The sequence below is a fragment of the Zootoca vivipara genome, chromosome 12, assembly GCF_963506605.1.
Source record: "Zootoca vivipara chromosome 12, rZooViv1.1, whole genome shotgun sequence".
Classification (NCBI taxonomy): Eukaryota; Metazoa; Chordata; class Lepidosauria; order Squamata; family Lacertidae; genus Zootoca; species Zootoca vivipara.
The window spans coordinates 24196583-24209647 of NC_083287.1; positions in this window are offsets into that span (position 1 = coordinate 24196583).

Here is a 13065-nt window from a genome sequence, read left to right on the forward strand (position 1 = left end):
CCCAATGGCATAGGATAAGGTCCCTCCTCCTCTATGATGTTGTAAAAAGGTAAAGGTAAAGGCCGCCGAGACCACATAACACTGGTCTTGAAAGACCTGCATTGGCTCCCAGTATGTTTCCGAGCACAATTCAAAGTGTTGGTGCTGACCTTTAAAGCCCTAAACGGCCTCGGTCCAGTGTACCTGAAGGAGTGTCTCCACCCCCATCATTCTGCCCGGACACTGAGGTCCAGTGCCGAGGGCCTTCTGGGAGTTCCCTCACTATGAGAAGCCAAGTTACAGGCAACCAGGCAAAGGGGCTTCTCAGTAGTGGCCCCGACCCTGTGGAATGCCCTCCCATCAGATGTCAAAGAAATAAACAACTATCTGACGTTTAGAAGACATCTGAAGGCAGCCGTGTTTAGGGAAGCTTTTAATCTTTACAAAATTAGTGTATTTTAATATTTCTGTTGGAAGCTGTTGGAAGCCGCAGAGTGGCTGGGGAAACCCAGCGAGATGGGCGGGGTATAAATAATATATTATTATTATTATTATTATTATTATTATTATTATTATTATTATTATTGGTTTACATTTTTGTAAATGCCATTCTCTGAATCGGGTGCTTAAATGGGGAAAGAGAACAGAGGAGCAGCTCTAAAAGAACCATCGTCCTCTCCACCTCTTTGCTCCCTGGTGAGTAGAAAGAGAAGGCACTCCACTTTCATCTTTTTCAGCCCGTGCAGAGATAAGCAGGTACATGATACTTCTGAAATACGGTTTCTAATTACAAAGCCACTTTCCGAAAGAATCTATGCACCTTAGCTCTTAATCTGCTGTCAAAAGCATCAGTAATGTCCACTCAACGCAGTGGGTCATAGCCATTTCTCATCGCAGTGCCTGTTCCTGCATCTAAAGGAGCACAACAGGGATGACCCAAGACATTTTGCTGCCCTTGGCAAAGGACAAGGTGGATGTCATTGTGCCTGTTCTGCACACAGCAGCTAATTAGACTTACAAATGGACTCTTATTTCAACACAGAGGCCTCTTCCACACTACACCTTTGAAAGCAATATTATACAACTTTAAACAGCCATGGTTTCCGCCCCAAACTCTTGGGAACTGTGGTTGGTTAAGGTGCTGAGCTACAACTTCCAGAGTTCCCTGCAAAGGCAGGTTGAGGGTTAAATCAATCTGAGAACTGTAGCTGTGCGAGGTGAAATAGAAGCGTTCAACACCCTTAATGAACTACCTTCCCAACGCCCTTAAGGAGCTACATTTCTTTACGGGAAACCACCATTGTTTAAAGTGATATAATACCACTTTAAATATATAGTGCATATGGGGCCAGACCAGGGCAGCTTTGGGGGCATAAAGCAGGCTATATAGCACACACACTTCTCAATTATCCACCAGAGGAGAAGAGCAAAGGTCTCAGGAAGAATCTCCCGGGTGGTGTCCCAACTGCCCACATGCAGTGCATACTCTATACACCAGCATGCAGCAGTCATATCATTCTACCCAATGATAGGGCTAGCCCTGACATACTGGCACAGCCAATTCCAGCAGCTACAGATCTCTTAATATAAAGCAATGCCTTCTCCCCTGTCTGCTACAATCTCAATAAAAATTGGACTTAGCTGCCACAAGGGTAGTTAACATTTGTTTTGTTTTTTTTTAAGTATTTTTAATTAAACATTTCTTGAATTACAAAGGTGTGTGCAGTGTCCCTCATATTTTTACATGTATCATTTTTGCAAATCAGTTTCATTTGTTAAGACACTAAGAAGAAAGAGGGAAAACGAGGTAGATAAAGGGTGGGGGTGGAATTAGGTGACGATGTTTCTGTTTTGCTTAGGTACTGGTAGTTCACATTTGTAATACCAGCATTACAGCTATCAAAATAGAAACGAGTGCAATGGCCAAACCAACAATCAAATTATCCACAATAAAACAGCAGGGCAGGAAAAGAGCATGGAACTGCACAAGGAGATAAAACCAAAGTCAGCTCTGGCAGCTCTGGGCATGGTGACACATGCCTTATTTACATTGTGATATGCTCTGCATGGGGCTGCCTTTGAAAATTGTCTGGAAACTCCAGCTGGCCCCAAACGTGGCAGCCAGACCGTTGAACTAGATCCAATAAGAGCATGTTCCTCCTTTATCATACTGGCTTTGTCTACTTCCTGGCTCAATTCAGAATGCTGTCTTGGACCTTCAACAGCCTGGAACCAAGATACCTAAAAGGATTGTCTCATGCCATAGGAGCCTGCCTGCTCTTTAGATCCTTTGAGGTTTTCCTTCATGTCCCATCAGTATCTGAATTGTGATTGGTTAGAATGGGCATCCCAGCCTTCTCCATGGCTGTGGGCCCAAGCTCTAGAATTCCTTTCCCAGGGGTTTGTAGAGTAGAGATAGAAAAATTCCTCTATTTTGGCTTCTCTTGGTTTCTCATTCTTCCAGTCTTATACTACAATTCTGCATCAGCTTGCAAATATTTTAATGAAAATTCCTCAGCACTGCCCCAATATCTGTGGGAATGCAAACACTGCCAAGAATGGCCCCTTACCCCTTTCCTGGGTGGGTGGCGGTGCGGCACCTCATGTTTGGTCTCCATCTCTGGGAGTCAGAGCGCACGTGTTTGGCTGGTCGTTCGGGAATTTCCTCAGCCAGCCAGGCAGAGGTGTGAACTGCCCACCATAAAGCAAAGTTTAAATGGACCAATCACAGGTCCCTCCCTGTGGGCAGTGCCTTGCTGACTAAGTGGGTATTGGCTGCTCCCACGCCCGGTTGGCCAGCGATGCATAAAAGCCGGCCATGCCTGACTCCCTCAGCACGGTCGGCAAAAGAAGCAAATTCCTCAATTACCTCATTGGCAATAACATTTCCCAGAAGGTGGAAGAAGCAACAGGGAGGAACTGATTGACAATGTGAAAGTACGGGGAACCTTGGGAGGAAGTGATCGTGTCCTCTTGGGTTTCTTTATACACAGGCAAGGGAAAGCTGTCTGTAGCTGGACATGCACTCTGGACATTAAGAAGGCCGGTTTCAAAAAGCTTAAGGAGCTACTGGGTGAAGTCCTGTGGTCCGAGATACGCAAAGAGAAGGGAGTCCAAGATAGATGGGAGTTTCTTAAAGGTGAAATATTGAAGGCACAAAGGCAGACAATTCCAACAAGAAAGAAAAGTGGGAGGCACCTAAAGAAACCGGTGTTTCTCTCAGCTTACAGGTGAGTTAAGATGTAAGAAGGGCATATATAAGAAATGGACGAAAGGACAAATCACGAAGGAAGAGTGTACACAAGTAGCCAACCACAGGCACTGAGTTTTCCCTACTATAATGCATTTCTGCATGTTATTTTCAATAATATGTGCATATTATTTTTGTACACATTAGCCTACAAAAGAACTGCATTGCAAAATTCAGTGACTAGCAAATTTCAAAGGGTGGTTGTGTTTTGATTCACATGTTGTTTCGGAAAATGCAAAGTAGATAGGTTTGTCTTTAAATGCAAAATGAATCTATTGTCTCCCTCCTCCTCCTGCAGAAGGCAGGGTGCACCATCCCAAGAGCACAAACCTTTTCCCACTCAACAAAGAAAGAGCATAATCCATATGCTTTTGTTTGCTCTTCTGAGATAGAAATTAGGGCCAACAGATGCCTCACCAAAAAGATTAAAAATAATAATTTAAAAATCCACTCTTTATTTAGAAAGTTGAGTTTGCAGCCCAGGCAATGCCCGCCACAGATCTGGCACTGCTGGGTTTTCATGTTCCTTTGCTATTTGTTGATGAAATAGTCTGACAAAGTAAAGCTGACATTAACGCTTTGGTTCATAGGTTAAGATAAATTCCATCTTGACTCCCTGGCTGAATTCCAGTAAATTAATTTTCTTATCTCTGCCCTTCAGAAACATGCAGAAACTAGCCTCTGGACCATGTATCTCCCATCAAGATCAACTAATGTTCCAGACAGAATCCCTGCCGCACTTTGTTACCAGTGGGGTGCAGAGGAATCTGATGACATTCTTCATTTATAATATGCACTAGTTGGGACACGGTATGAAATACTTGCCTTCAGAAAAATGCAGTAAGCCCCCTTGGAATTGACAGCACAACTCTGCAGATCCCAGCAATAGAAATAATATTTTTTCCCTAGGAAGACATAAGGCAGGTGTGGCCCTCCAGATGTTGCTGAACTCCACCTGCCATCATCCCTGGCCATTGGCCATGCTGTAGGGGGCAGGGGGCAGGGGGCAGGTGCAGTTCAGCAACATCTGGTGGGCCATGGTTCCCCCTATCCAGGGCTTTTTTTCAGCTGGAACTCACCAGAACTCATCTTATCTCATTATACATGATAAGCGATCTTCAGCCATCTCCACCCTTGCTTTTTCATGCAAAACCATTTGCAGTCGTTTCCGGTCATCAACAGCTATCAGTCAGTCAATCACCCATTTCCACCACCCTTCTGAGTGATCCCCCCTCCCCATCCCCACCCCTCCCCACCCCTTCTCTACATAAGTGCCTGGAAACTTCCATTTCACTGTATCTGAAGAAGTGTGCATGCACACGAAAGCTCATACCAAAATAAAAACTTAGTTGGTCTTTAAGGTGCTACTGAAGGAATTTTTTTATTTCACCAGAACTCAGTTCTGGAACCTCTCTGGTGGGTGCCCTTGCCATTATAAGAGAACAAGGGAGGTGTTAATGATGAGTTCAGGCACTTCTTCTTCTAGAAACAGCACTGTCCATATCTGACATATTTGTTTATTACTAAATATTTGTTTTAATCAAGTATCGTGAGCAAACAAACAGAGGTTAGAAGCTGGGTGGCTGCTTTTGCACCCCACTTGTGAGTTTATTGTAGTCATCTGATTGGTCAGTGCTGGAGACAGGATGTTGGCCCAGACAGAACTTCGGTCTGATCCACTGGGATTGTGTTCAGTTCTGAGCACAACAATTTAACAAGCTGGAACGTGTACAGAGGGAAACCAAGATGATCAAGGGGTCTGGAAACCAAGCCTTCTGAGGAACAGTTTGAAGGAGCTGGGTATCATAAAATACACACATAATTCTTTTGCAAACCATAAATCACATAAGGATATTGTTGCACTATGCAAAATGCTCACCAGTTTGAGGGTATTTGTACAGGACAGGTTATTTGTTGCTCGCTTCCGAGTGTCCCACATACATTCTTGGTTGTTTCTTCCAAGCCTGTGGAATAGTCTTTGCCCTTTTCCTATTTGATAAGGATAGAAATACAGTGGTACCTCGGTTTATGAACACAATTGGTTCCGGAAGTCTGTTCATAAACTGAAGCGTTCATAAACTGAAGCGAACTTTCCCATTGAAAGTAATGGAAAGTGAATTAATCCGTTCCAGATGGGTCCGCGGCGTTCGTAAACCGAAAATTCATAAACCGAGGTGTTCATAAACCAAGGTTCCACTGTATGCCTGAGAAGAAGATGGGAACTGGTGGCTGATGCTCTGGCCCATTTTTCTCATCCTTTAATATTTGGCATTCTTTCTTCTTCTTACGCCTTCACAAATCAGTCGGTTTGAAGCACAGAAACCTGGTGCCTTTTAATATCTCCATTTTCTAAATTCAATCTGCAGAACAAGATTACTTTTTTTTTTAAGTACATCAGAATTTCCAGTTTTTAGTCAAGGATAATTTCTTCTCTGCCCCTCAGAATCATTCACAGAGCCCCAGGGGACACAGAATAAAATGCACAGCAGTGCCGAAATACTTTTCCACCTGTAACTATTCCTTTATTGGACACCTAAAACAAGAGGGCACAACTGCAACTCAAATTATCACACCTCTTATTAAATAGTGCCGAGGTGGGCAGCATAAAATCAGGGAGAGAGGAAAGCATAAATGACATGGTCAAATGGTCATGAGTTGTATGAAGTATTGTCTGTAAAGCTGAAAAGTACATAAAACAAACACAGGGAACATCCGCAAGACCAGTATCAGGGTGCTAAACATGAGGTGGCAGCAAAATGTCCTGGGAGACTGAAAAAGCCTGGCAGGTTTCTACTACTTTTGATGTCAGGTTTATGTCAATTTATTCTTTTGCATAGACCAGGCACTTGTCAGTTTGTCCCATAGTGAGAGAACTATTGGCAGTTCAACTGCTACCATATATCACACGAGGGCAGGGGTCCCCAAACTAAGGCCCGGGGGCCAGATGCGGCCCAGTCGCCTTCTAAATCCGGCAATCCGGCCCGCGGACGGTCCGGGAATCAGCATGTTTTTACATGAGTAGAATGCGTCCTTTTATTTAAAATGTATCTCTGGGTTATTTGTGGGGCCTGCCTGGTGTTTTTACATGAGTACAATGTGTGCTTTTATTTAAAATGCATCTCTGGGTTATTTGTGGGGCATAGGAATTCGTTCATATTTTTTTTCAAAATATAGTCCGGCCCCCCACAAAGTCTGAGAGACAGTGGACCGGCCCCCTGCTGAAAAAGTTTGCTGTCCCCTGCACTAGGGGATGATACCCTTATTGTGCAGTAGCTGCTGCCATAGTGTTGCTTGAGGGAATATGGAGTTAAGAGTTGGCACCTGAGTTTATTACAAGGCCTGTTTTGAGTGCTGAGGGGTCACTTTTGGTTAAGAGGGTTGTCTGTAAGCAACGACGGCCCTAACACGCAGGGCTCCAAATAAGAGAAGCATATGGCATGTGTCATAAATCACCATTGATATGTTAGGCCACGTTCCTACATTTTTGATACCACTCAGAACGGTCATGGCTTCCCCCTAAAGAATTGTGGGAGCTGTCGTTGGCTAAGGATGCTGAGAGTTATTAGGAGGCCCTTATCCCCATCATAGAACGACAATTCCCAGAGTGGTTCATCAACCAATTTCTCTTTGCAGGGAACTCTGGGAATTCTAGTACTCTGAGAAGAACAGGGATCTCTATCACAATTTTCAGCAGCTTAAGAAACTGCACTTCCCATAAATCTTCGTGGAGAAACCATGACTGTTTAAAGTAGTGTCATACTGCTTTAAACGTATGGTGCAAATGTAGCACAACTTATCACTGGTGATCTAGAAGCCATGTAGGACAATCATGCTTCTCTTATTAGGGGCTTTCAAGTGGTTTTAGCTAGTGGTGTCCTGTCCCTTTCTCTTCACAGAACACGACCTCTTGCTGGACTCCAAAGTATCTTATCTTGCTAAGGTCTTCTCTTAAGAATCTTTCTCTGAGTACTACTGGTTCCAGTGAGACGCTCCCTGGTGGGATATGGGAGAATCTGACTCTCTGACTGGATACACATGATATAAATATGGTAAAGCCAGTGTGGTGTAGTGGTTAAGAGCGGTAGACTCGTAATCTGGGGAACCGGGTTCGTGTCTCCGCTCCTCCACATGCAGCTGCTGGGTGACCTTGGGCTAGTCACACTTCTCTGAAGTCTCTCAGGCCCACCCACCTCACAGGGTGTCTGTTGTGGGGGAGGAGGGGAAAGGAGATTGTTAGCCGCTTTAAGACTCCTTCGGGTAGTGATAAAACAGGATATCAAATCCAAACTCTTCTAAAGGGACTGGTGGGTCTCTCTTCCTTCCTTCCTTCCTTCTTTCTTTCTTTCTTTCTTTCTCTCTCTCTTTCTTTCTTTCTTTCTTTCTTTTTCCTTTTCGGTTTTTTAATATTCTCATTCCATAGACTAGTTTGATTCTTATTGTATTTTATCTCAAAAATTGTCAATAAATACCCGGTAATATCGGGGGGAAATAGAAAGCTTGAAAATGCAGCACTACATAATTAGACAGGACTGGAAACAATGAAGAAATTAAGAAGTCTAGGTAGAAAACAAGCTGGAAATGTTTTGAAAGCTTACCTGTCATGGAAAGTAAAGCATGAGGAATGATGGCTGTGGTTATCGCCTCCCATCGACCATGAATTAAAATTAAATGCAAGTTATAATAGCAATTAGTATATAGGCTGTGATCCACTGAACTCAGTAGTACTTGCTTCCACATATATCAGATTGGCCTGTATGTCCCATTGAACTTAATTTATCAATAAACATGCTTAAGATTGCACCATTAGTCTTCTAAATGACCATGTATTTTCATGGCACAGCAAAACCGCCCTCTATGCTAAGCAAAATCGCCACTCCTTAAGATACAATGCCATTCGATAATGCCTGCCACCTGGCAATTAATTATAATCTCGGGGGCTATTCTTCTCCCCACATTTTATTCCTTTTAACTCTTCTTTCCGCCGTAACATTTAAATGAGACAACTGGCAAAAGCAAGGTGTTCGATGAAAACACTCAATGCCATTTTTCAAGGAGTTAAAAAAGAAAAAAGAACATAGCTTCAGCTCACACAAAGGTAATAAACCCTCATTGATGCTTCAAAGGATTTTACAAACCCAAGCAATTGTAAGGGCTGGTGATGTCTGAGAAAAGCAATGAGGAAAAAGAGTTTCCTTTGCCGCATGAAAATTAAAATGCATTCTTTTCTCTTCACTGCATTGATGCACCTGACAGCTACACTTGGCACCTGCTCAATGTGCTCCCCAATCTTTTGTTAGTTTTACAGAAATGAGCAACCTTTCTCTCCCCCCTCCCCCCCCCCCCCGCATTCACATCAGGCACTGAGAGCAATTTGAGGTGAAAGGAATGCAATTTGCAGTATTTTGTGTAATACTTCCCAGCAAGTAATTTAACTGATGACTTTTGTTTCAAGCACAAAAGTCTGAACACACGATATCCGATATCTGTATACACAGCTGATGCATGAAGTTCCTTTCTCTGGGTTTCAGCTAATGAGATCCCAACAGAGCCAGTTCCAATGTGGCAGCTAGGAAATTTTGGGGGAACAGGAAATTTTCCTTTCAGCGAGGTTTTAGAATCAATGGAGGTGGCGGAGGGCGGGGGGGGGGAGAGAGAGTGGTATCAGTGTGTTGCAGCTAAGATAATCCTGACATATATAATATTCTAACTTCTGCCAAACTGGAGACCCGTCAATCATACCCCATTGGTTATGCACAACTGACGCCTCAAGCCCCCAAAAAACTGTTTAAGAAGATGAATCAACTAAGCAGTGAGTCACTTCTCATCATGAGGAGTTTGGGGTTTTATGACAGCATTAATTATCTATTCAGGAGAGAAAGAAACGATATAATAGAATGCTCTCCCAAGATGATGGGGGTCACCCAGTTCTACAGGGTGTCAAATGCTGGAATGCAGAAAGGCAGACTCCGGCCAATTCTGTGTGAAGATACAGAGCCCTAATGACTCACAGTTCAAAAGGCCCTTGATTTGAAGAGGGTGTAACTGTGTGGGCCATGATCTTGCACAGTGCCCCAAAACACGCAACTAAGTTTCATGCACAGTAGATCCTCCCATTGGTTTCAGTGGGCCTACTCTGAGGAAAACTTAATTCAAATCTCAGGGCCTCATTCAATATATACAGCTGAAGAAGCTGACCCCTAGTCACATTTTGTTTTCCTTTTAAAAATATATAAGGTTCAATTTTGAATATATTTTACACAGAGAGAAACTAGTGTTTCAAAACTTTCACACACACAAAACTGATCAAAAATCTTATAATTAGGAATGATCCAACTTCACCCACTTTTTTTTAAGGACATTTTTAATTAAAACAATGTATTTGATTAAGTCCGACCAAGTACTCATGACATGCGTGGTCTAAATTGTGCTTAGAAGAGAGAGGATAATCAGATAACTTGAACTATTGGAGGGCAAGATTTTTAATAATCTTCCATTTGTGTGCCTGGTGGGAAAAGCCTCTGGGAAGACACGAGCAGCTATATTATCAGACAATAATATGCATAAGCATCTTTGACACATTTGCCTTGTCAACATACTTCAGTCTCTGGAAGAGCCTAAATGAAAACCCCTGCCTTGTTTACTGGGAATGGGATCTCAAAGGGCAAACAGAGGAGGCCCTGACTGAAGACCGTGTGGAGCCCCAGGATTTTGTATCAGCTGTAGCAATGAGAGTCAAGATTGGCTTAAATCTTCCATTTCCTTTCCATAATGAGCCTGTCTACATAGATATAGTCCTCTTGCCTCTCAGCTGTTATCTGCCACTTCAAGAAAGTGGAGGGAGAGCAGCCTTGAATTAGACAGGGTTTCTCCCCCCCCCCCCGTGCTAATTTTTGTCCTGAAACTAGGGTAGTGCTCTCACATCGCTGTCACTCTAATAAACCAGCCAGTCTCAGATGTGACCAGCCTTCCTCCTACTGATGCTCTTGTCTATCTTGCTTTAAGCGGCCCATAGCTATCACCCACCACAAGCACAGCCTAAGACATGCAGACACTGAACGGTATCGAATATCTCAGAGGAGCATGGAGTCATGGGCATTTGAGGTGACAAATTTCTGTTCCTCGTGTGTATGAAGGACAACCAAGCACACGTAAGCAGCTTTGAGGGACTCCGGTTAACTGTGTCGGATTAGGACCTGAGAGAGCAGGCTTTGAATCCCCAACTCAGCCATGAAGCTCATTGAGCCAGTCGCCATCTCTTAGCCCAAACTACCTCACAGGGTTGTTGTGAGGATGGAATGGAGGGGAGGAGAACCATGTACACCATCTTGAGATGTAATTAATAATAGCAACAACAACAACTGGCCCCACTCTTTTATGAGTCACAGTCTCCAGCCTTTCCACACCCAAAAACAGTTGAAAATGCCCATTTATTCACTATTTTCCCTTACGGCCAAATCACCACACAAGACAGCAGTGGCAAGCAGAATGGAAAAGCCTCCTCTGAAAGGACTGGTACTCTGTCCTCCAAGGGCCCACAAAATACTAGATCTGGCCCTGATTTGGGGGCACCCTGGGGAAAATCATGACAGTTAAACTGGTATAAACTGGCAATCAGAAAGAGCATTTTGTACACATTCTGCGCACAAGGTCAGCTGTGGAAGGAGCTTTTGGGGTGAAAGGAGCTTTTGGGGTGTCAATTTTACTGAGGATTTTGGTGTTTGGGTATGGTAAAGTTGATCGCTCTTCCCCTGCCTCCAGTGCTTTGGATTATTGTAATGTTCTGAAAGATAAAATAAATAAACATTTGAAATGTTTAAAAAGTAATAGAGGCAACTGGAAGCAGCAAACATTACCAACGATTGACGAATGGCAGATGAAGATGATGGAATTCATGGAACTGGCTGAGATGACCGGACGAATCCGCAACCAGGGAGAACAAGCGATGGAAGAAGAGTGGAAAGATTTTAAATTGTACTTTAAAAAGTATGCTAAAGTAATATTTTAGATTAGAAATTAAGTGGTAAATAAAACTGTGGAATATTTGAACAGGTTATTTAGAAGGGGGAAAAAAGAGATGTATTGTAAAAGGTGATTATTTGGATGTAGAATTTGCTACTTAGAAATGTATATAAGAACCACAGGGACGGGAACCCGAGGAGGTCCCAATATACACTGTGAGGAAGATAAGATGTAATGCTTTATATTTTTAGTCTTTTGTTTTTCTTTTGTATTCTTGTACTTTGTATTTCTGCTTTTTTCCTTCTTTTTTATATTGTTTTAAAAAATTTGTTAATCCTTTTGTGGAAAATCAATAAAATATTTATATATAAAAAAAAAAGTAATAGAGGCATACACTCCCGTGACGTAATTGTGAATAGAACCTCACATATTAGTGTAAACAGCATACAAAAGTGCTTTATATTGGAGAAATCTGTGTGCAAAAATGTGTTCATTAGCCAAAACTGCTTTTAAAAAATGTGTTCATTGTGAGAAATTCACAATAAAAGTTTGATGAGCATTTTTCAAACTTGAAAATTAATGCAGGAATGTGGGGAACTGAACTTAAGATTGGAAAGACACTTAGATAACCAACATTGGCAGATTCATCCATCCCTAACTTTGACATGAATGAACATGAACACAAAATGTTCATGTGTTTCACTTTCATCTCCCCTGTACGTGCCTGTATCTCATTACTAAATGCTACTGAATATTTTTGAGCTTTAGCCATTCTACACTGAGTATAACCAGATTTGTCTGCCGCAAGTTGAAACATTCTTGTTAGCACAAGTTACTGCTGAGTTGATGAATACATTGTCAAAAGTTTAGGAATTGCAGAAACCCATCACAGGGGCTATAAAAGTGAGGCAGGAAGAAGCTAGTGCAGGCATAGGCAAACTCGGCCCTCCAGATGTTTGGGGACTACAACTCCTATCATCCCTAGCTAACAGGACCAGTGGTCAGGGATGATGGGAATTGTAGTCTCAAAACACCTGAAGGGCTGAGTTTGCCTATGCCTGAGTTAGTGCCTTAGTTTGAAAGGAAAAGAGGGCCATTGCTCTTTTGATACCTATCACTTCATTACAACCATACCTGAAGATGTATCAAAAGCAAACCCATAAGTGGAATGGATTTGAAGTAAACTCATTTAGATGAGACACAAATGTATATAAATTCAGCCGTGAGAGGAGGAGGAGGAGTTTGGGTTTGATATCACTACCCGAAGGAGATTCAAAGCAGCTAACATTCTCCTTTCCCTTCCTCCTCCACAACAAACACTCTGTGAGGTGAGTGGGGCTGAGAGACTTCAAAGAAGTGTGACTAGCCAAGGTCACCCAGCAGCTGCATGTGGAGGAGCGGAGACGCGAACCCAGTTCACCAGATTACGAGACTACCGCTCTTAACCACTACACCACACTGGCTCCCCCATTATGAAACAAAGGAACATAAGGGGAACCTGCTGGATCAGGCCAATGGCCCATCTAGTCCAGCACCCTGTTCTCACAGTGGCCAACCAGATGCCTATGGGAAACGTGGAAGCAGGATCTGAGCTCAAGAGCCCTCTCCCCTCATGTGGTTTCGACCAACTGGAATTGAAAAGTATCATTACCTCCAAATGTGGAGGCATAGATATCAAGGCTAGTAGCCATCAATTGCTTTTTCTTCCATGAATTTGTCTCATCATCTTTTAAAGTTATCAAAGTTGGTGACCATCACTGCCATATAAGTTCCATGTAACTAGTCATTAAAAGGGAGGGGGTGCAAATTAAATAGACAAAATCTCACTACACAGCCTGTCCATAGCTGCCAAGTTTTCCCTTTTCTCACGAGGAAGC